The sequence below is a fragment of the Dermacentor silvarum genome, chromosome 9 (assembly GCF_013339745.2).
Source record: "Dermacentor silvarum isolate Dsil-2018 chromosome 9, BIME_Dsil_1.4, whole genome shotgun sequence".
Classification (NCBI taxonomy): Eukaryota; Metazoa; Arthropoda; class Arachnida; order Ixodida; family Ixodidae; genus Dermacentor; species Dermacentor silvarum.
The window spans coordinates 141,625,012-141,646,044 of record NC_051162.1 but is presented as its reverse complement, the minus strand read 5'-3'; the positions used below and the strand labels follow the sequence as shown (position 1 = coordinate 141,646,044).

Here is a 21,033-nt window from a genome sequence, read left to right as displayed (position 1 = left end):
TTTTAGGTTCCGTAGCATTGCATTAGTTAATCGGATCTTTCCCAGGGCTGTATTTTTCTTAGCTACCTATGTTGCTGCGAAAAGTCTGCTTCTGTTATGGGGGCGTCCAAAATTTCGTTCGGGGGCCATCGTATGCTTTAGAGTATGACTGAATAATTGATTCCCAATGTATCTTTCTTTGCAGTTCTGCTATGAGTTCGCCTTCTGTGCCCTTGAATTGTCCCACTATGCTCTCAAGAGGGCGTGACGATTCTGATTTTGTTGCTGCAAGGTGTAACATACTTCTAAGTATGTTCCAAGTTTTCTTTGTGGCGAGGTTTCCCTTTACAGCATCACTGAGCTGCAACCCATTTTCTGTTTCTAGTTTCTGCGCATAAATCATTTGCTTGTTGTGCATTTACTCTCTTCTTGCTCTGAGTTTTTATTATGTCTTTGACGCTTCCAGCGTTTTGAGGCCTCTTCGGCAGTCCCATAAGTGTAATAAGGGTATACAGCGGGGTGTTCCACCGTCAGAGTGATGCTCCTTGGAGTTAGTCGAGTGTGCTGTTCGCACGTCTTCCGACCACTGGTATATCTTCTATCTGTCCTTCTGCAAAGAGATGCTTTCTAAAATTTTCCAAATCAGTTATGTTGGCTGTCAAGCTGTCTACGGATTTTCGGTGACGAGGTGATAGATTGACAATGTAATGGTCACTGCCTACTGTTTCGTATAGGTTCTACCAAGCCGCTGCCTCTACGTTTTTGGTAAACGTCAGATCCTGGTAAGTTTCTAAACTCACGCTGTTCCCCAGTCTGGTAGGCGCTAGCGGCAGAGCTACGATGCGTCCAACGCTACTCACGCGAAATGTCGCCAACGCATTCGGCATCGGCAAGCGACAGTGTTCTTGGCACTGTACCAAACTTGGCCTATCCGCGTTTGTGGCATGCCAGGAGCGCTGTCGCTCCTAGGCGCCCACGCGTCCAGCGCTAGTCACGCGAAATGTCGCGAAAGGGAAGGTGCCTCCGAAAAATGATCGCTCGAGAATACCTTCCTACATGCGTAGTTTAGTTAAATCAAGTTAAGACCTAACAGCAACCAAGTTCATATCTACCAGTAGCAACCAGTAGCTGCCCTGTTCCTAAGCTTTGCGCGACCGAGTGCAAACTCGGTCGCGCAAAGCTTAATAATTTCAATAATTTGGTGATGAGATCAGCCTTCAAGGGACTCATCTCTACTAGTTGCGATGTTCTTTCTCATCAACGTCGCTACTTTTATAATGCTAGGGGTCCTGATATGTATAGTAATCCCGTAGCTTTACCGGATTATTTCCTACCTCTTAGAGGCCGATTATATCTGGCTGGGTTAACGATGTATTAATGAATTGTTGTAGGGCTGCTGCCCTTTATTTGTAGGTGCGGCAGTTCCAGTACCAAATTTTGATCTTTTCCTCCAATGCCCGTGATCTATTGGTCATATGGGGTCGATAATTCATTATCGGTGGAGTCGGCGACTGCTACATTTTTCACTTTTCGCGGTTGTGTAGTCGTGTAAACGTTTTAAACGTTTACACTTGCTGAGTCATCCGATATGATTTGTCGCAGATGCACTTCCACTTTGGAATTAGTTTCCCATTCTTAGTACCCTTGCCCCACTGTTTCGGAACACAGAACAGAAGAGAGAAGCACGTGAAGGAGAAAGCGTGACTAACTATTCATAATCAGAAGCCACGGTGAAATAGAACTAATGCGTGGCGCCGAAAAAGAAAGCGAAGGCGATGCGCACGCAATATGTCTCTGGGGTAAGTATTATTCGGCATCTATTTATTAATTCAAATGTGTGATATGTTAACGTCTCTGCCTGTGTACTGTTTGTTTTGTGCTCCAAAACAGGCGTGGTAAAAAAATTAATGATCGTCATCGATGGGTGAAAGTGCAACACTTTATTGAGATATACATCAAAGCGGAGGATCATATTCGCCGGGACTTTGAGCAGTTCCGTAGCTCCGCTTTCAGGAAGCATCAGTTAATGTAACTTGTGAAACAAAAGAGACATCTCAGTAAGCAAAAATTATTATTCAGTAAAGTGTGATACCAGAAGGTTATCAGTGTCCTTAAAAGATCCGTGGGCGCATGAGACACAATCACGTGGCTTTATGGCTCATGTAATGCCAAAGTTTTGTCCGATGTCCTACGACTCATGCATTTGCTATCACGGGGAAGCGAACTTTTGTAGGGCATGTCTGCCTAGTCTTTTACCGAAGTGCGTCAGCTGCTTGCTTCTATCAGCAATGAAAGATTGGCACTCATTTTTGTGTGCGTTACATTTAACGGCGATGATATTGCGAAAGGTGAGACACGCTAAACACAGAACAAGGAAATATCAAAACTTTGCAAAGCAGGAGCAAGATCTGGCTTGCTACAATTGTTACCGTTCTAATAAATCACCGTTTAAGGTCATGCTCAAAGAAACAACTTCAAAATTGAAAACTTTAACGAACCAAGAACAGTACGCAAATGAACAATAAAGATATAATGAAAATAAACGTAGGAGGACGTGAAAGAAATAAAGCTCTTGGAGCATACGAAATAAATTCAAGAACTTTTGTATGAACACAAAAGTTTAAGAAAAAATACGTGTTGTCTTTGCGATGAGATTCCAACTTATAAGGAGAGAGAAGCAAACGTTTATTTCTGAACTGGCGATAGAGGGACTACAAGCTTATATGGAAAAAGATAAACCAACTTAGGATTTACACCATCGCTTTTTGTTAAATATCAAACAGTGCCGATGACAACAAATGTATATTTATGGCCTGAAAGGGGTGTCACTATGACATCAAAGAATATAGTTTCTTTACGGAAACAAAAAAAATGCAGAACTACAAACACTAAGTGCGTTGAAAACTGAGATCAACTTCGTGAATATAAGCTTGACCCATAGAAATGTTCTGTGGTGCGTACTTGCGTCACTAATTGGTTGTACATTTTGTAACTAATCTCTAGCTTTGCTCGTGTATTCAGAAAGTATCCTTTAAGATGCGGTTGTGAACTGTATTTTTAAATGCCCGCTAATGAGAGCTGCCTCGGGGGAAAAATGCGTGAATGTAGAGGCGGCAAGTGCCATATTAGACCAAAAACTGAAACTGTAGGGACTGCTTGGCAGTGTAATTGTCACTTCCAAATGCACAAAGGTAGATGGAATTATGCAATCAAAAAGTAAACCATAAGGACACTTCAGTTGAATGATTTAGCAAAAACTGTTGCTTATTTCTCGGTCCTGTTTACTGAGATATGCAGGACATATCGGTAGCCTACATGCAGTTGGACTACAGCAACTCAATGTGAAGTTGCGGAAGTGTATAGAAGTCTCCGTGGCATGGTACATAACTCAGAGTTACTGCGTTTCACTTTGTTATCAAACTGCAGTCATCCCTAGATATGGAAACTATGGCACTACAATGGTAGTGGACGCGATTATAACTTTTGCCAAGGATGACTTTGTAAATAAAACGTAGTCACTTTGTCCAACAAGAAACTGGCATACATTCAGTGGCCATATTCTGGTGTGCTTGTAATCTACCTTGTTTCCATTGAAGCTTCGAGAAGCATGTTCGCGGACCCTATCCTTTATTAATTCACATATGTTGGCCAGCCCAGACGCTGTAAGAATGAGTGGCGGCGAGAACACAAATTGCACGTAAAAGAACCTCAGGTGTCTACGCTTCATGAGAAGCTCTGGAAGCAATGTGGTTGGATCGCTGAATTAGATAGAAAAAAGTTATACAGAGATTTACCGCTGTCGTGGTACTGTACCCGCCGAGGAATGCGCATGTACGCAATTTACCGGATAGAAAGTCTTGCCTCATGGTATACTTGGCAGTAAAAGGGATATACCGTGGCTTTGTGGGTAGTTAGCAGGCAATGGCAAGACTAGTCAACCTCGGGAAAAATATGGCATCGATGGGAAAGCCCATCCCCGAGCTTACCTGTATTTCGGGCTTGCTACACCCTATTCATATGCCACAAGGTCCCCCCCCCCCCGAAAAAAGTAAACGGATGAGATAGGTGAACTGATGAAAGAACTAAACCTAGCAGCGTGGACATAGACGGAACATGGGCAGATAATCATGACCATGAACTGGCTTAGCTAGTAGAGGATTTGATAGGCCATGACGAGCGCGACGTTGACCAACGCTATCGAAAAACTTATGTATGCATCGGCATCGCAAATAGTATAGAACAAAAGGTGCACTCAGCTGCTGTGTGAGGGAGCAGCCTACTAAACCACTCCTCTTCAATATACTGGGTCTTGCTACTGGGCCTGCCTATCGCTCCCTGTCGTCGCGCCGGCCGCCGCGGTTGGATCAGCGGGCAGCGCGCGACCATGGAATGAAGACAACATGGACGGCTTCTGCACAGCTGTCGACATTGTGGCAGATCGCAAGACAGCGCAGCCTCTCGAGGTGGTCGTCGATACCACTACTTTCAACAATCCAACGCCAGTGAAACAACCAAAAACAGGAGCTTTAAAAGAAAAACACCCTCGGGCGACGCCCTGGAGCTCGGCTGCTATACTGCCTTTTCTCTAGGGCATCAGACGAGACTGCTTTGTGGTACAGCTCACGAGCTCCAACTGTTTTATTGGTGTTACTGTCGAGTGCTTGAGAGTATTACGCTTACTGCTGCTGAGGTCAGATGAGGTGCAATTGAATCGCGGACCTGATTTGAACACTGTCCTCACTGAACTACAGAAACTATCCACAAGGCAGATACAACTGATTACCGAGATCAGTGATCTAAAAACGCAACTGCTTTCCACTAACAACACAATCTCGGAAATAAACAGACGAATGTCAGTTGTAGAAAGCGACTGTAATCACATGGACATTCTACAGCAGTAGCCACAAACTATACAGGTGACCAACACTCACAACGCTTGCCATATCCGATCTATAAACCCGTTTTCACAGCGCAGAAAACCGTTCACTCCGCAATAACCTAATTTTCTATGGCCTCGATGAACAAAATATAGCTGAATCTGACACCCAGGCAGAGCAAACTATCACCAAACACTGGGCCGAGCACCTCGTCATAGCCTTAGAAGGAAGGAACATTGAAACATCGTGTTGGCCGCCGGTCCAATAGTCACAACTATCCTATAATTGTAAGGTTTGTGTTCCTTCTATCGCCTATTTCAATAACTAATGCTGGAACAGCAGTGTGTTTTTATTGTACATGTGCACAGAGCATTTGGGAGCTGATGAAGGCCTTTGCACCGCCGCCGAGGCAATTGAGCGAGGCATTGACGTTGCGTTCACTTCTCTTCGTCTTTTTATTGCGATAGCAATTATATAGACACTCTTGCCGAAATTGTTCTACCGCAGGTGGCCGCTCGCGCCTGCCTGGGCTGCAAGGCTCCCGGGGGAGAGTAGAGAACAGTGGAGGGGGGGGGGGGAGGAGGGGGCCTTCTACTCTGAGCGGCTCTGGCGCAGCGCGTGCTCGCCCGGGCCGCTGTCTCTTGAAAGCCACCTGCGTGGGGTCACAGTCCGCCGCGCGCTGTGTTTGCGCGGCTTAGTTCGTGTCGATGGGAGATGGAGCACGAAGGTCAATTCGCTCGCTACTGCCGCCGCGCTTCCTCCCTCCAGCGTTTTGACAGCCCGTTTCCGTGGTCATCGAGTGAAATGTGTTCATGTTTGCTTGTGTGCGCGTGAAAATTTTCTTGTTCATTTAATTAGTATGCCTATGTTTACAAGTATATACGGCAGGTAAAACTACTCTGCTTAATTCGTATACATATCTGTCCACTAATTTGCTATTGCAATCGATGCTTCGCCTTTCGGGCGAAATTGCTGTTTTTTTCTATTTTGCAGCCAAACGCACTCCGCATCTTTGAAAAACCCTTGTATGACCACGTTTGAGCCGCGCATGCCACTCAACAGGTTAACGTGGCAACGGTGGCTGCAACCATAACGAGGCAGCGGCCGCGGTGATGGCAGCGTGAATGCGTCTCGAGCGTAAACTTAACTGCTTTCTGAATAAAAAGATACAAGATGAAGAAAACACTTGTGTCCTATTGTAAGGGTAACAATAACGGAACAGTAGAAAAGTGTTTTTCTGATTAGGTTAGCCATTCTTATTGGCAAAGCCAAATTTGTCTACTCTATATCTTAGTTGTATTTCTTGTGCTCGGTGTTGAACTAAAGTGACTTTGACTACTAAATGTTTCGACATTTCTTGAATTAGGAGCAACAATAAGGCTTTAAAAGACGCAGATTTGCCCACAGCCTAATGGGTAATGCAGATACTGCTACATGTAAGGCAATGGCTAAAATTTTGGGCGCTCCCGCTACAAGTGCGGGTTTTAGGATTTGGTTGAGGGCGTTGTTGTATATATGGAAAAGCATGCAGTCATGCAATGGTTATATACAATATAATTATGGTAAAAACAAATTTTGCCCGTTAGATGCAATGAATAAATTAGGCTATTGGTACTCTCAATCTAAGGGCGGAGGCGTGCGACAGAAAAGGTTGGGGCAGGTGAGCGTGCGTCTCACCCTCCAGTCCGGCCATCGCTACGCATGGCTGTCGGTGCCGCTGAGCATGTGAACCGCAGGCAACCTATCGCTCAGCCTTTGCGACCTAGCGGGCGCAAAGTTAAGCCAAACCGAGATGGCTGGTGGCAGCATGTTTGATGTCTTCCCGCGCACCTACTTCTGAAGATCGCGCAATCTCATGTTCTGGAAACGAGTTCAGCTAGACGCAGCGGGAGCGTTACCTCGAACGTGCTTGCTCTTTTAATCACATCAGCGTAGTGACAGTGAGTATTAACGGTTCTCGAGTGAGACCTGTTCATGTTTGCCTGTGTGCGGGTGACACTATGCTTGTGCATAGTGTCAGTAAGCGAAATGTTTAGTATCGCTTGTAGGACCAATAAAACTACCAACCTCAGTTCATACAGTTATCTAATAATTTGCTGTCGTTACCATGGCTCCATCTTTCTGATGAAAATGCCACTTTGTTGGTTACTTTTAGCCCCTGTCAAAAGCCATACTTTCGCTTTAGTTTTAGTGTATGGTAATACATTTGTTATATTCTTTACCTTGTTGGGCCTTGCTTGTCGTTGCTTTTGCAACGACAAGCAAGGCGTGTGTAAGCGTCGCGTCACATCCTAAGGCGGTCGCCATTAAGCCTTTTGGAGGAAACGTTTTCTTCGTCACTTCATGTTCCGTTTCAAGTATATATGACGTACCTTAAGTAACGATTTTATTTTATGAAGCCAAATGTAATATTGCCTTCTTCCTGTCTCCTTCGTAGTCGAGCTATGCTTTACACAGCGGTATTCATGCGTCAATTACCTCATATTAACCGATTTCTTGAATTCATATTATCTTAATGCATAACCCTCCATCACAGATTGCCTCTTCTTCTTCTTTCTGGTACGATCAATAATTAAAATGACTGTGTGGCAATATTTACGACGTAACCATTCCTATGCACTACAATAAAGTGGACGGAATTAACATGCGGGTCAATAGCGCAGTCGATGCATGCCTAGGTTTAGGGTATCTCAGTGAATGGGATACAAATATGAGCTTTATAAAATACGTAGTGAAATAAAATATTGCGTAGGATGTTGAACATAAGGAAATGTCTGTTGTCACATAGAGGTGCTACGAAAGCTTATTTTCTGTGCATTGTTACTCTTGTGGCAAATATCAATTTGTAGGTTTTACACGTATACAACTTTGAAAGATCTAGAAAATGTGGCTCCTGCTCTGACTTTCTCGCAAAAAATCAGCTTTCGATGTTGGTTGTTCGCGACAAAGTACATACTTGTTTTGACAAATCTAAAGTTCATACATAAATGCTCACAGCTGCTGGTAGTTGGAAGCTGTCACACGCCAAACGTCGTGTTCGCCCCCCCCCCCCCCCTTCCTCCTTGAAGGAAACACCGAGCTCAACATTTACCCAGTGAACACAGCAGCAAAGCTGCTGTCTTAGTATAAAATATACATCCGGATGTGCAGTTTAACGTTATGCAGAAAGGATTTGAACTCAAAGTCAGTGGTCATAAGAGAGAATTTGTAAGTAAATTTTTTATGTTACGTGTCCTTCACGGAAACGTTGATATGGGACAACGACCTTGCCAATACTGCTGAAAGAATTATACCGATTATCGCCCTATTTCTTATAAAAAATCGCAAATCATTTATAACTTTTGGTTTGTACAAAAGGTTTCATCAGTTAAATTGTGTTTATGCATGCAAAACAAAGTCTTAACAACGTCTGCAGAGGTTGTTGACTACAAATGAAGTAACTCTATCAATTTACGCAAAGACTCTGTATTAGCTACTCAGCATGCTACATTTGTTGGAATCTATCATTATCAGCAACGCAAAAGCTTAATTAAAGAGCGCGTACGTATAACTGAAATCTTAATCCTAATACGTAAGATGTGGATGAAGGATTCTAAGAAAAATCAGATACGGAATCCTGAAGGTGTGAAGGTGCCTGCGAACATGCTAAAATGTGTGCAGAATGAAATACTCAAATATTACTCAATTGCCTTCGATCACCAGATGCTCCAGGTTTATGCATGTATATTACAAGATGCTCATAAATGTATGCTTAAGGTAGCTCAGCTTCGGAAACTACTCATAGTTGGAATGTGACATTGCATGCCCTTATTAGTTTAAATTGTAGGAGTTAAGGATAACTATTCGTATTGAAATTTCAATCCCTATGCCTGTTTATTAAGGCTTTTCATTCAACTTGGCTGTTCTGATGATGATGCTTGTCCAAAATGAGAGCGCCAAATCTGTTTCTCTATCGCATGACTGTATGTCTTGGTTTAGTTTCTAATTCATTCTGTTGGTACCTTCATCAGCCACCGAATTTGCATTATTGCTTTTTGCCGTTGTACGAAGCATTTTTCACATTGCTTTATTTTTTTGCACATTTCCACGCCTAATTAATTTTCAATGCTTCCGTGCTGTACCTTTTCACGTGTAGTTTGTCTTGGTTAAGGAGTTGATGGACGCTCAAGTTGCTTCCAGGTTTAGTAAACTCAACTTCTTGTGACGTAGGAAAACAATTTGAACAATTGAATCAATCAATCAATCAAGAAATAAAATGTTCATTTCTGAACTTATTCAGCAAATGCCGCCATTACATTCTTCGATCGTTTAACATATACAGGATGGTGAGATTTTTGTTTTTTAGTTGTAATGCTGTTTGAGAAAGAGAAACAACCGCGTATTTTTTGCTATTAACACATCGTGCGGCAGCGCTGTTTAAATAAATTTCAACATACCGTTGGGCGAATGCCTTACAATTTATGCGACTGCATTCGCTCAATATTAAAAGCACTACACAGTAAGACACAACAGTAGGAGTGCCAGCCATGTGTTTGTCATTATGAAACCTAATCTCATACATAAAGTGAAGTGTTTTCTCTTTGTCTGTAGAGTGACTTTTCCACCAGATTATATCCAGGAATTGCGGTGTCAGCTTTAAGGAGAGCCCTTGCCGTTTTCAATTTCACACGGCGTTTTTGCTCTTATTATTAGGCACAAAACCAAAAACGATGGCGGTTGAGTGTTCGATGAAAATGAGGACCCTCTTTGTCACCTTTTCCACTCTTGTCCTTCTGGAATCTGTGTCAGCATGTAAGTATAGCACGAGGTACTAATAAAACGTACGCGCAAAAATATAAACCTGGTATGTATTAGCATAATAAAGACCAACTCTCTAGTTACTGAGGTCGAAACTAGTTATTGTATAAAATTTAAAGTGTTTAGCGCCCAAATTTACAAGTGTGCCTCAAATTTGAGTAACTTTTCATTGAATTCTTAGCCAAGGCACCTGCGCTTTTATGCAAACCAAACAGCTGCCAGTGATTGGGTTTTCAATTTGTAAAGGTTAGACTGCTTATGCAGGTGAATGTCGTCAATTGACTTCCGTAAAGCACGCACGTTCTGCTTTCTTTTCGATGGTCACATCAAAAGTCAGGGCAGGTGTCGCGGCCTCAACCATCACTAAAGCGTTCGAATTGGCCTTTCGTGAGCGCAACGGTTCAGCGATCAACGGGATAATTTTTACCCTAAATAATATCACTGGGATCACGAGGTAACCTCGCGAGCGTATACAATATTACACTATTGTGGTTTTTGGGTTATTCAGAACGAAGTGTACAATCAAATGGAAAAAACATATCCTTCTCAGCATTAGAAAACATACTACTCCATTGTGGACGATACGAAGGAGGAATAAAACGCAATATAACTACTCCCCAAGACATTTCCGCTTGGGAATTGTGAATAAAAGCAGCGCTTTTTGCAAGGCGTTACAGACGGAAGCAGCAATACGAGCTTTCAGTGAGAAGCTACGTGAAGATGACAAGTGTATACTGTTATCTATGCCATCTATCAAGATGGTCAATGATCGACACAATGTTACTCGCTTATGAAAACCATAGCGAAAGGAGCCTTTCAATTATAATTTTTATAAAGTATTGAGGCGTTTCAATTGCCTAATTCTTTTGAAGCAAGCCGGCTGACTATTGGTGGGGTGACAAGCTGTCGACATTGCACGGCGGTTGTAAGTCCGTAGCAGTATCGTTGCCAGAAGCACGGCTGCTAGTGAAGCAGGGTGACCCAGAACCTCGCGATAGCAGAGAACGTGGCTGGTGGAAAGATTTCTGGAAGTGATCGGCTCTTCCCTGCGCCTCAAAAACTGAAAGCACCTTAGGTAACCTACAAAATTACTGATCTAGTTACCGAGACAAGCATGCCTGTGGACCATAACATTGACAGCAACTGCGCTTGGAAAAGTCAAACGCTACTGACATTTTCAACGTTTCATATCAAGTCTCCTTCATGGGACATTATTAATCGGTATGCAAGCACGAAGTAGCATCGCTCGTCCTTCGTTCATCAATACATCGCGAAGTACTTATTGCGCGACACAGCCTGAACCTGTGCAGAACATGACTCTAATCGTGTTTCTGCAATTTAACTGGGCCGGTATTTTGTAGCGATGCCTTTGCGGTGCTAATGCCTCTTCGCGCTTATCGCGCTTTGTCAATGCTCAGAGCGACGGTCCGCTCGCGTTATCAACGGGATCAGCCGGCCGTGAGCGGTGGATGATAAGACTAGTATCGAATAAGTCATAAAGCATCGCTACAAAATACCGGCCCTGCATTAACAGCCACTCCTGCAGATGTTACAATTTTTAGGCACATTTCTAGCCATGATGAGAAGTCATCTGTTGCTACGAATTTTATTAGATTGAGCGTTCTATTTTCATCTGCCCGTCCAAATTTTTTTTTTCAAAGTGTTTAAATAATTCGAGATTTCCGGCTTTTCATGACAGCGGAATAGCAATAGGCCGCACCGCTACAGACAAAAAAAACTGTTCCGTGCACGCGTGAACACGCGACATCACACTAGCGCGCCTATCCCAAGTGCTCGCTTGTACCACGGGAGCAACGGCACCACGGCTGGCCGGCCCCAAAAAACCGTGGCTGCGGTGACTCTCTCCTCAGGCGCCTCCACATAGCTAGCTTGGACGACTGAGCCAGCCATGCGAGCGTCAGCGCAGTGACTAGGACAAGATGAGCGTAATGTCTGCATTCTTGTGCAAGCAAACATTCCGTGGCTGTGCGGCCTCCTGGAGTTTTATGTCGCAGACCCAGCCACCCGGTTCATGCAGTTTATAAACGAATTCTTCATCATCAAGTGACTGATCCTATTCTATACTACAATCTTCAACTGGTTTTGATGAACAAGGCAAGGGTACCTATGAGCTCACCTCACGCGATACCGGCTTGGTGGATGGGCTCACGGTATAATCTCCAGACACAGGTCCCGATGGTCTCCCGGATCGGCCACCTCTACTCATTGTTTTTTTGCGGCTTACCTGCACCAATGCCTGCGGTACAGCAGCAACCCACTTCAGTCTAACCGACTTCCACCAGCTTTCGTCACCCAACACAGCTGCTACCGCGCCGTGTTGCTCTCACGATTAGGGTCACCACGCCGTTCTTTGGCTCCCTCAGCTATGTACCCATCCGGTGGCGAAGCCGCGTACCTCCTATGTGCACTGCTAGTACCATTACAACCCGATGCCCATCCAGTGCCCATTCCCAGCCTCGGCCACCAGCGAACATTGTTGATTCCCTTTCCCTTCACATGGAGTCAACCTGGATTGTGTAACAGGCACTCTGAACTATTGCTAATGTACATAACCTTTCTTGTTGTTGCTCTTAGTAATGCATTAACATTCTTAGAGTACTTCAGGCACTTTTCGGGGGCTGTCTTGTACGCTTGTTTGTTTCTAAGTATGTTTGTATCTAGCCGTTTTTCCGTCCTACCTGGCTCACTGAGTAGTTCGTGGTCTAATGGGCGCCGCATCTGCCTGCTGTGCTGAGATAACAGGATTCGAAAGCAACCATCGGACCACTTGGGTCACGGAGCATGTGGCATTGTGTATATACGCGCTGCTCTTCAACGATGCTCTTTCACACCGATATGGGTCACTGTAAGATGCGGGACTGGGTAGGTATTGTTGGGAGTAGGAGCACTGGCACTGGAGTAGGAGCATGTGCCACCCTGTATGCGCTGGTCTTCAATGAACCTCCTTGACGCCAACATGCGTCACGAAAAGGATCACTTATATTTCTTCGGTACTGAGTGGAATCGAGCCCACGTCACAAGGGTTCCTGAAGGACTGCAACCCCATGCCTTAGCAGGCTGCGCCACGAATACAGTATTTGTTGCTTTACACAAACGCCTTTCAAGCCAAAGCTTTAGCTAGCTGCGCCATAAATGGACTCGGTATGTGCCGCTCTTCATTGGACCTCTCGCCAACTATAGGCACTAAGTATGGGCCACAGAGTGTGCGGCAAGCCAGAGAAAAATTCTCGGCGTTCGCAGGCACCGGCACGCCTCGCCTTTCGTCTCGGAAGCCACATGCGAACATCTCGGCAGTGCCACTACATACGCGCAGCGTGTCTAGAAAGAAGTGCGTGGGAGGAGTCTGGTTGCCGCATGAAGCCTTTATCGGAGTTTGCATGTACCGGAGTTTTAGGCATTTCGGAGGCAACGCACTGGCTTCGCAGCGGTGGCGCTATATGGCGCCGAGTGTACTTACGGGAGCGCGAAAGAGGAGTCCCGCTGCAGTACAGGCCTCATACATAACTCGTTTCGACGATGGCAATACGATGTGTCGCTACATTTATTGATCGATAGACGTATTACCGTCCACAGTCACCGTCGCGTGGGTGCTGGCGCAATTTTTTGTATATAACATTCAACTGCGCTGGAGGGGAGCCTCTGCAGCGGGGCAATAGTTGGCCCCAGCGCCGCCAAAATGCAAGAACGCCAAATGCCTTACGTCCACGAGAGATCACGCCAGCACTTCCGTCCCGTGCGGTCGTATCTACCTGCCGCTCACCGGAACCATCGGCACCATGACCTTAGCAGGCTCCAATAAACCCTAGCCACGGCGGCTTCCTCTCCTCAGCAGGCTTCCCAATATAGTAGCTACGCTTTCGGCCCTGGAAGTTTTGATTCCCACCTATATTTTTTAGTCATATTTTGGGGGCTTTTCTAACCGGAGAGCAAACCGAAATATATGAAAAATATTTGCGTTTCCGAACACAGTTTGCTGCTGCCATCCAAAGAAATGAGCTTTTGGACATGTAGCGGGATGCATATTTGTGCGGAATCTATAACTCATCAATGCAAGGCTAATTTTCATTGCCAGTCCCAGTATATTCAGCTGGAGGATTCTCAAAAACTCTGCTGCCCCATGAGTGTACACATAATGATCATTTATAGGTCTTAATAATTTTTTAAAAATTGCCTGTTGCTGCTAGCATAATTCTTGTCCTTGTGCTGGATTTTTTGAAGAGGCTGACATTACTGACACGAGAAATCAAAACACATATTCAATTAATTACGAGAAATTCACAGTGTAACTCCCTGATTAATTACTTCACGGCACATATTGCAATGTACGAATTATAGCCGGTGAGTGTGCAAGACATCGACTTGAAGTGGATCCCCAGGATGACACTATAGTTTCAAGATAATATTTATCAATGACTTAATAATATACATGCAGTGACTTACCTATGCACGGACACAGAATTTACTGATAAATTTGACCGCGGAATATCATAATAAATTTGGCCTTCTATAGGAAGGCCCTCTCCTAAATTTTCTCTCCTAAATTCTCCTAAACAATCTCCTAAATTTTCATCACATCAGATTGTGTGGCCTGTGTGTAATAAAGCATAAAAATTATTCGGCCCTTCCACTCCGTGAAATTGGTTAACCAACGAAGCTGAAACGTTCGGCCCCTGTGTTTACCGCTGGGTTAATCCCGAGGGTTGAATAAAGTATTTCTCAACTATTAGGTTGCACACACGTTTGGCTGGGATGGAGAGAACGACGTCACTGGCGGTATGCCCGCAGTTTTCCGTTGCCGCTTGCGTTCGATGTCTCGAGTTTGCTTGGCGGCGTTGTTAGCAGCATTAGCCCGCCCATTGCTGCTTGCAATTTTTTGAAATTAAATTGCTTCAAAATTAATATTCTGTTTGGTACGTACGACGATGAATGACTCACACCCCCTTAAGTAAACGTGGCCTCCCCCAGAAGAGAAGTGAAATTCTACGCTGGAATGATGAGCGGCAACGCAGCCAGCTGTGGAAGAAGACGACGACGACGAACGCGGGAGCAGTGGCACGAGCGCGTGCCGAGCACGTGCACGAGCGCAACCCGAGCGGTGCGAACGAGCCAGCTGCGGAAGAATACGACGACGGTTGAGCCAATGTTGATGATGATAGTTTTCCGTACACAGGCGATTTTGCCTAGCCATATACGATTTCGCCTAGACATATAAATCTTCCCTTTAAGAATGGCTCTTAGTTTGGATAACGTACTCCTCGTCATCATCTAGCTTTGTTCAGTCGTGCAGGCGTTCTGATAAACGCCAAAGAGCGACAACTGACCTCCATGATGATGGAGGGATCTGGCAAGTTGTGGGAGCTTCATTTCTCGTTTCTGTTTTGTTGTTTATGGTGTCACTAGCATGTTCTTGGTTTTTTTTTTCTTCCTTTGAGGACCCACGGTCAAAGGTCTGAATTTATTTTATTGTACATGATTGCGAGACACGCTGAACATAACTGCGAAAGAACTACAGCAACAGCACTGTTAACATTGTAACGTTATGAGTTCTATTCTCAATTCCTAAAGAGGTCACAAAATAACCTGCATTGTCGGAAGCGATATTTTTTGGATGATAGCCCTCCTCCAATTGTATATAGAGGCAAGCTTAAAAAAGAGAAATTGACCGTAGTTTATTAGGGGATTCTATACTATTGGTATACATCAAGCTAGTTCCAAATCATATGTGCTAAGCAACTATCTATAAATACATTTGAAATTAACGGTGTATCTCTGCTGATACCGAGCCACCGGTCAGTGGGCACGGGTCACTGTGTATGGGCCACTTGCTATGTGCGTTTTCGTAATATGTAATACACAAAATTTATCACCAATTACCCACCAACCATATGATCAATTGGCAATAGCAAAAATGTGACTAGCCAACTCTAGAGGATGGATGCACCGCCATTATTTTAGCCTGGCTGTCAGTTCCTAGCCATCGTCCGTCTCTCTCTTCAAATTTTATTTCGCAGTTTCGTCGACTGGTTTCCGTTGTTCAGCGCACGTAAGTGGTGAACTACACAGTGGTACCTCTGACACTCCCTTCTGATATGTGTCACCGTAAGCGCGACATTGTTCATGTGGATAATTTCAATCTCTGCCACAAACCACTCACTTGAACAAAGAGTCGCCACGATGAGTCGTTCCAACGAGGATGACTGTAATCAAGACGAAGAGCATGAAGAGTGGCAGCAGCGCCAACGCTACACAAAGGAAATTGACGCCGAAGCTAGGTGAGAACGCCGTTGCCATAATCTGCCGCTTGCACTATCAGTTTCGATAAACCTCCAATACGTCAGTCGTGCCAGGTTTAAAAAAAAATATTCAACTGCCACGTCGATGAAGAGAAACGAAGGTAATTGTGTTCGGCATTGTTTGGAGCAAGACAGACTAACTGTGTTGTATTTTCGCCAAATAAATAAGTAGGAAATACCTTATTAAACTATGCAATGGCATTGTTATATCAAAACTGTCATTTAAAAATTCCTATACAATCTTGACGAACATCTGATACAGCTTTCTCTTGCTTTCTGTGTTACACAAAGTTTTTCTCATGCTCGAAATAAAGCCCGCGAAATACTAACATAGCGCCGCGTGACCAACCACTCATGCATTCCGTCAACAGTGCTCTTTAACGCGCAGCGCAATAGCTAAGACTGGTTATACTGTCACGTTGTACGGGTGGTGAAGAACCGCAAAGTATGAAACTGTTTATTTGGTGAACTTGTGCCGACGAAAGCGACACCCAAAGCGCAACGGCAGAGGCGAGCACTGCCGTGTGTCGTTGAAATCTGATCTACGGGTCACGTGAGTCCGCTGTTTATACATGACTCCTCGTATACTGCAGCGTAATCACTGGTCCAGGAATACGTTCCAGAATGTATACCACTATACGCGTCATGCCCGAAATCTGATTAGACAAGATGCTTTTCGTTTTGCAATGGGCGACAATATTTCAGTTATTTCAGATATATGAAGGCGCTTCTTGCGCTGAGCGATAACTTAGTAACAGTTGTTAGTGGGTGAGAAACTGTCACCGACAAAGGATAAAAAAAGTACGCTTATCATTTACTATGCGGGCTAAAGTGTAAGCAATAGCAAAGCTCCGACACCGACGACTCTGACGGTAATGACATGAACTCCGTCAACTCTTCTCTCTGGGGTTTTACGTGCCGAAACCAGTATTTATTATGAGGCACGCCGTAGTGGAGGGCTCCGGGTTAACGTTGACCACCTGGGGTTCTTTACCGTGCACTATAACGCAAGCACACGGGCGTTTTTGCATTTCGCTTCCATCGAAATGCGGCCGCCACGGCCGGGATTCGATCCCACGACCTCGTGCTCAGCAGCGCAACGCACTCCATCAACTATGTTGCATGGGTACGTGAACGGCATTTAAGAGTGCCAACCTATCACGCCGCACACAAGGATGAAGCAGATAAGCTGGTGCCGGCACGATTCCCTTCGAGTCAGCCACTTCATGCTCGTTCACGAAATTTGGTCTGTCGTGCCAATACAGCTTTACAGATTATGATTCTCGTTCGTGAGTTAACAATTAACGCCTCATCACTCGGCTGCCCCCAACCGCTTATCGTTACGGCGAATCACCTTGCAGCCCTTACGTAGCACAAAATCGATTTTGATGGCTGGCTTGAATAATATGGTTAGCCACGTCGACGTGTGTGCTTAACTCGCGTACCGTTAAAGCCCATGCGCTGAATGTTTCTATGATCAAGGCGTGCTATGCTGGAGCATTGATATGTGAACGCAGGATTACAAAAATTCGGGTAGAAGCTGTTGCTAATTATGAAATTTTGCGATAACTTTAGGGAAATCCGCTGTTTTTACATGGCACTATCTTCTTCCACCATATAATGCAATAGCAATGCAACGTAATTCCAGAAATTGTACGACATGTTCTCTTCCTGATTAAGTAGTGGGCACTGCACGTTTCTTTTGAGATCGCTTCCTATCCCCATTGCCTCTCTCTCCTTAGTTCCAACCTTCTTAGCCGCATAACTTGTTCGAATTACTACTGCCCGAAATATCTGCTTCGCTTATGTAAATATGGTTAACTATGAACTTGGAAGGAATTTTACAGAAAAAAATCAATCAAGTGGACTTCTACAATCGCATTCGCATGGTGGCGGTGGCTTGCCCCCTATCATTATAGGAACAGCCAATAACACAATAAAAGGTGAGCGACGTATACCGCATTTACAAATGGCGTATTTTTCCATGACGTAATCAGTATTTTTGTTTCTAAGCACCGATGACACTTTTTATACAGGCTATGAGTTCTACGACTGCAGAGGTGAACGTGGATAGCGTGGACCAGCAACACAGCGCGCGTGGAAGCCTTGACGTAGCCGTATGATAAAGGCGTCCGTGGGAATTCGAAGGCATCGTAGGCACCTGATGATCACTAATAACTGCTAGAAACCGGTCCCCTATAGTACTTTTGACGAAGGGAGTGAGAACTCGCTTATAGAGCTTTGCTGTTATGGATGTTTCAATTGCATATATTAGCATACGTCTGGGACGGTGTTTCATGTAAATAATACCCGCCGTGGTTGCATAGTGGCTATGGTGTTCGGCTGCTAAGCACGAGATCGCGGGATCGAATCCCGGCCACGGCGGCCGGATTTCAGTGGGGGCGAAATGCAAAAACACTTGTGTACTGAGATTTAGGTGCACGTTAAAGAACCCAGGTGGTCCAAATTTCCGGAGTCCCCCACTACGGTGTGCCTCATAATCAGATAGTGGTTTTGGCACGTAAAACCCCATAATTTTTTTCATGTAAATCATGTGAAAAGCAAAAGAAGCACAAGCGCTCGACACATCAGGGAAGCCAGGTGCGTGAAACCTAGCGATGCTCATGCTGGGAAAATTTGGATAAGGTATCGGAGACAATCTATGAAACCTTTGAATATCAGGTGGTATTCAATTTATAGACGTAGTATGTGAGGTGGGATTATATATAAAACATTCCTGCTGTCATTTATTGTTTTATTATGCTGAACACAAGTGGGCTAGCGGGCACTAAAACGTCTGGCGATTTTTTATATATATGAGCCAGGTTTACCCACTTCCGAAGAGAGGCGGATCGCACCAAACTGTCTTCTTCAGGGCGTTACGTGACAACGGCCTCCCCACTTTATGACGTGCACTTACAATTTCCTTACTCCGGCTCCACCCCTGCCCTATCTTCGTCTTCTTATGTAGCACCTCCTTCACTACCCGTTGCCCTTATCACGTCTAGCACTCCATGAGAAGCTTGCGTATGCGAGAACAAGATCAACGAACATGAAATCCCACAAAAAAGAGTGTCATGGATTTCGGTGGACTAAAGACAGACAGGTACAAGTAGTACATTTAAGACGTACTTTTATAATTGACATTTATAAATATAATTGACATTGATAATTGACAATTATAAAGTACATTTATAATTGAAAAAACAAGCGACAAAGAAAACAGCACAAAACAAAATTTATAGCACGAGCTAATTCTAAAAATTCCCCAGAGTCCTCAGATATTAAAGTTCATAAGTCCAAAATATTTACATTAAGTCCCTCGACGTGGCCACGTCACCTCGTCGTCGCGGCTTCCGACGACACGTCGTTGGGCCCGCCGGTTCGTCGTAGACTCGAAGTCGCTGTGTCCGACATTCGGTCCACTGTTTGGCCTGGTCAGGGGGTCAGGACGGTGGGGTGATCGAGGCGACTGGATTGCCCGGTCAACTCCGCTAGCCTGCGGATCTTAGCCGCAGGGAATCCGGGAAGTGGCGCCGTCAGCCTGTAGCTGCGGCTTCCGGTGGGGCGTTCGCTCAGCTCGCGGGTCGTGGCCGCGGCAGCTGAAGAACAGCTTCCATTGGGTTGCCGCCGTCTCCGCGATCCACCCGTCCTGTCCAGCCTCCAGCTCCTTCTGCCCCTCGTTGTCCCAGAGCGTAGCTGGGCTGCTCTGTTCGGCTACGTGTCTCTTCTCCCGTTGGCCACGTAGCTGCGCGTGTACTTTTGCGCTTCTTCTTCTGCTTTCATATTGTATTCTTATTCGGACGCTCTTATTTTCTAACTTCTTTCTGCTTTATTTCTGCCACCGCCTCCTCGTGTCTTCTTGTTTTCTTCTTATCTTCTGCTTTTCCTTCTTCTTTCTTCCTTCCTTTATTGGCTCATGACAAAGACCAAGAAAGCTGTCACTTGGCAACACGGCCAAAGCTTCACGAGACGCTGTTCGCAGCTTATGCAATGGCCAGCAATAGCTGCCAGGCAAATGAACTTAATGGCGTGTGTCTCATCTGTTCGCTTGGCGTGGATAAATGACAAGTACTTTTATAGTGCACGTCCCAGAAGCCAGATACCTCAAAACGTTAAGGAATAATTGCCTAGTTGGATTAGGAGCAGATTTACCAAAAAGCATAATTTTATCAGCCATCTTCCAATGTTTTTTGGCCATTTGTGATTTTTTGGGGGGTGGGAGGGGGGCTGTAGGCTTACTGCTCCCGCCTGCTTTTCATAAAGGCTAATTTATCTGTTCTCAGATGACCGAAAATTTCACAAATGCCACATGGCTCTGTAATACTCTTTCGCTGCTCAGGTACATTGAAAGGGCGTTTTAAATTCCGGCGACTTTGCGGAGTTGTGCTATATTCACTTGTAGAAAATATTTCACTGTGCCTTGTCTTTTTCTTGCGCAGGGTATAATCTAATCTGCGGAAATAATGAGGAAGAAAAAACGGGACGAGATCGAGTAAACGAGATGTGGTGTGGTAATCCAAGAACTCGAGAAGTTCGTTGTCGTAGAGGATCGCAAAGCAGTCTATGTGCCTGCCGAGATGGCTTCTATAGATTAGGATCAGAAGTGTGTAGCGAGTGTGTCCGCTTTGACCGGTGCAACTAGGCCATGGTAAAGAAGCCTTTATTTCATAATAAAAAATGCACAATATACTTGCACGGCAGCACCTTGTAACACATTTTATTTGGACAAATAGATTCGTGGAGTGTATTAAACAGAAAAGCAGCTGATGAAGTTGTCAACTTTACACAGACCACTAGGTCATTGTAAAACAAGTGAATTTGTGATGTCAATAGTTCTTGCATGAGCATTATGTAACATGTGTCCCACGTAACTCGTGCAACCATTTTTCCAACAACAGTCCAACTTGGCTGGACAGAACCAAGGTGACGTTGCTTGCCGCTGCTTGGAGGAAGTCAAACCTATTTTAACTGTGGAGCTGTTCTTAGTCGAGTATCGACGGCGCCGTCACGCAGGAGCAGAGGCGGATAAGTCAGGTGGACCACTCGCCGGGGAGGAGGAGGAG

General features: G+C 44.9%; 1 long non-coding RNA gene across 1 annotated transcript; it reads left to right on the top strand.

Annotated features, from left to right (window-relative positions):
* The first annotated feature begins 8,000 nt into the window (after positions 1-8,000).
* LOC125940393 (uncharacterized) lies at positions 8,001-20,663 on the top strand. The gene is made up of 3 exons (XR_007463611.1): positions 8,001-8,063; positions 9,549-9,647; positions 20,410-20,663. It is a non-coding gene; the product is annotated as an uncharacterized LOC125940393 (long non-coding RNA).
* The last annotated feature ends 370 nt before the right edge of the window (positions 20,664-21,033 follow it).